Source organism: Suricata suricatta, chromosome 9 (assembly GCF_006229205.1).
Source record: "Suricata suricatta isolate VVHF042 chromosome 9, meerkat_22Aug2017_6uvM2_HiC, whole genome shotgun sequence".
NCBI lineage: Eukaryota > Metazoa > Chordata > Mammalia > Carnivora > Herpestidae > Suricata > Suricata suricatta.
Genome location: NC_043708.1, coordinates 113,412,555 through 113,416,163, shown reverse-complemented (window position 1 = coordinate 113,416,163; position 3,609 = coordinate 113,412,555). Strand labels below are relative to the sequence as shown.

Sequence of the window (3,609 nt, the reverse complement as noted above, 5' to 3'; positions counted from 1 at the left end):
TGAATGCTGAGAATGAACTGAGGGTTGAGGGGGAAGGGGGAGGGGGAAAAGAGGTGGTGATGGTGGAGGGCACTTGTGGGGAAGAGCACTGGGTGTTGTATGGGAAACAATTTGACAATAAAATATTATGGAGGAAAAAAAATAAAGGTACTCTAAATGTTGTAAAAAATAAAAAAAAAGAAAGTTATAAAGCATATTCTAAATAGGATTACAGATCTTTACCAATCTTATTTAAATAAAATAGGAAATAAGAGATAAAAAAGAAAAGAGGCAAATAAGTATAAGTATAGTTGTTAGCAAAACTTAGCTCATTGAACATTGAGAAGTTTTCACTTTAAGTAATCAAAGACCTGATAAAGACACAAACATAAGCATTTAAAACAAAACTTTGGTTTTCTGGGAGACAAGAGAAAAAAAACGTTGTTTACATTTTCTTATCAAGAGTCAACCAACAATCCAAGAAAACCTTTATTTTTACATTGAGAAAAGCAGAATTTTAACTTACACCAGTGTACTTTTAAAATGCATTCATTGCAGACACCAATAACCTCCCAGTCAGCCGGAGGTACAAATGACCCCTTTGATTTCTTAGCCCTGTTCATCCAGTCAGGTTCTGAATCCTAGAAAAGAAGAGCAGACCCCATCTCTCTCTCTCTTTCCACCAACTAGTGGAATTAAGCAGCCTATGTCAGGCTGGAGAAGACAGGGAATTTCCCCCCCAAACAAATGGAATTTCAGCAGCTGCTTGGGAAAATTCCTTTAAGTCCCCATCCCAAGGTAGACTAACCCCAGTTGACTTCAATTATAGCTATTAACCCCAGAAATGAATGAGGGAGAGGCCCCCACATGAATTAAGAGGAACAGAGAGTCAGTGTCCCCTTTGTCAGAGATGGCTTGTGTTTCCTCCAGCAACTGAATTTAATCCGGAGGAGGCCTGTTTAGACATCCAATTTATCAAGATGGAGTTTACTACCCAAACACATTCTGCAAGAGGCACTGTAAGGACGTAGGTCTGAATCAAACTGATTCCATGACAGGCTTCAAGTTTCCTCTCTGACTTGGAGGCCTAGGTGTTGGTTTATCAGAATCATTAGACAATAAAAGGGCACACATTGCCCAAGGCAGGAGGGACCACCCTTGTAACACCCAATCAGGAAAGGCCAGCTAACACCCATAACATTTCTAAGGGCAGGCCTAGAGATAGAAGCTATAGGTAATCACTTATTGCTTAAGGCTAGTTGCACCCTATGTGAGGGTCCTGGGTCCTTTGTAATTGGTTAATATTCTAAATGTTGTGATTGGGTTCCGCCAAAAGTAACAAACACTCTGGACAATGTGTATGGTTAAAGTTACTGCCAATGATGTTATGCTATAATGATTGGACCCCTGTACCTGTGTCACAATTTCCTGTAACTCTCCCTTATCAAAACTCATGCAAATGCGTGCCAGCACATGGGCCTGAGTTTGCCTTGCTGAGAAGGCCAAGAAACTGTCATTTTTAACTCATGGAAAACACTGGAAATGTTTTACAAGGGGGAATTACCCAATTTTGTAATTTAAATAGTAGTTAGTAGAGGACATTGATGGAAAACAGTAAAGCTAGAAATCCATCATGATCTAAGCGACATTCCAACATATAGTCTCTATATCCAGCTTCCCTAGGAAATGGTTCAGTTGGGTTTTAACTCAGTTGGGTACAGGTTTTGGCCAGCTTCCAATGGAGGTCTTGGGGCAAGAAGTAGCTAGACCAGAGATGTGAAAGGGATCACATTAGACCAATGAGGAGGAAACCTCACAGGGAGTCTTAAGATGGCAGCTGTCCTGGTGACCTAGGTGGCTGTCCTATGCCCAAGACAGACAATTTTGTATAACGACAGGAATTAAGAGAGGGCACCAAGTTTCTGGGTTTTATTACCAGTCTGGCTAGGGTACTAACTTCCAGCCAAAAGGCAGGCTTTCTCCTCCCCTTAGAGGTGCCATAGGTTAGAGGATTGTAGCCTGAGCAATTGACATGAAAGTGTTCCAATAAGATCATACTTCTCGAAAAGCCCCTGAAATAAAAGTAAAGGAAGAAAGAGAAAGTACTCACCAAATTTACACAAATTTCAGAGTCCAGATGAAATGACTCATAGCCCCAGACGTTGGGTGACATATGATCAGGTTTTGGGATGCTGGTGGGGTTCATGGGGTTCAGAGTCAATGGCCAGGAAAAAATTCTTGAAGAAGTCTTTGGTGCAAAAAGAAGATTTCATTAAAACATGGGATAGGGTCAGTTGGCAGGAAGAGCTGAACTAGGGTTGTGTAGAATGACTGGTTATTACCTACCTGGGGTCTGGGTAATGTTAGCTTGTGCTTGGCCCTCAGCTTGCTTTATGGTCCCTCATCATAACCAAATGGGCCTTGAATATAATACTTTCTCCTCAGGGAGTACCTTTCAAAATCCTAGTTCACCTGTTCTGGCTACCAGCTATTGTTTTACACCTTATGTTTTTAGTCTTAAAAAATTTGTTTTTAATGTTTTTATTTATTATTGAGACAGAGAGAAACAGAGTATAAGTGGGGGAGGGGCAGAGAGAGAGGGAGACACAGAATCTGAAGCAGTCTCCAGGCTCTGAGCTGTCAGCACAGAGCCTGATGTGGGGCTCAAACTCACGAACCATGAGATCGTGACCTGAGCCAAAGTCAGCCACTTAACCAACTGAGCCACCCAGGCACCCCAGGTTTTTAGGTCTTACTGTTGAGGGAATATGGGGCAAGCTGAGGGAAAAGTATAGGCTAACAGCACTCCCCTGCCCCACCCCTAAGTGACATTTGTCAGGCACTCTTGACTGCCCAAGGACAAAGGAAAGGAGAGAAAAACAAATGGTTAAACTGATAGTCTCCATCAATTCACAAATACTTTAGTAAATTACAAAAAAAAAAAAAGGCAATTCCATCAATAGCCTAAAGTCTAGGAATTCTGTACTGTCTCCATCTTAATGCTTTGATATATGTCATAACCCGCGCTCAGGGTCGCGTTACTTTACTGAGCCCCGCGTTGAGACGCCAGTTGTCGTAACCCGCGACCTGGTCCCGGCGCGCTCATCCTAAACCCGCAGCCCCGGAACGCTCGTTCGCTCGTCATAGTTGTTCCCCTGGCGGAGTCTTAACCCGCGGGACCCAGAACGCAAGACCGCTTGTCCATCCGCTTCCACTCTGGGCTGCAGCGGCACTCGCGGCCCCGAGCCCCGCGTAGAGCGGGACCCGGGGTCCGCCTCTACCTCAGGTTAGGGTGGCCGGCTGGGCGGAGAATTGTCGCGGGTCCTTCTCCTGAGGGAGGGAGAGAAAAAAGGGGGCAGGAGAGAGAGATGCAGAGAGTAAAGACAGAACTCACGGTTCTCCGATCAGGCGAAAGAGAGCATTTATTCAAAGAACTGTTCTTTATATAGTCTTCAGGGGGGAAAAACAAGGCAAGCTGACCTAGGCAGGCTACAGAGTCGAATGCATATCAAAGAAGCGCCCCGACTTTGCCTCAGCAATCTTGGGGGATGGAGAACTAACACTGAATACGGTTTTGATCTTTTGTGTGCCTTGGCCACTCACGTCTAGCTCAGCAAGACAGTCGCCAAA

At 44.2% G+C, this 3,609-nt stretch overlaps 2 long non-coding RNA genes across 2 annotated transcripts in view; one reads left to right on the top strand and one right to left on the bottom strand.

Annotated features, from left to right (window-relative positions):
- Window positions 1–514: 514 nt before the first annotated feature.
- Window positions 515–3,086, bottom strand: LOC115301053. The gene is made up of 3 exons (XR_003912956.1): window positions 3,022–3,086; window positions 2,090–2,227; window positions 515–620 (listed from the first exon to the last, which is right to left on the bottom strand). It is a non-coding gene; the product is annotated as an uncharacterized LOC115301053 (long non-coding RNA).
- Window positions 3,087–3,171: 85 nt separating this feature from the next.
- LOC115300904 overlaps window positions 3,172–3,609 on the top strand; it is a 4,796-nt gene continuing 4,358 nt past the window's right edge. The window contains exon 1 of the long non-coding RNA XR_003912915.1: window positions 3,172–3,265. This is a non-coding gene — a long non-coding RNA (uncharacterized LOC115300904). The remainder of the gene's footprint in view (window positions 3,266–3,609) is intronic.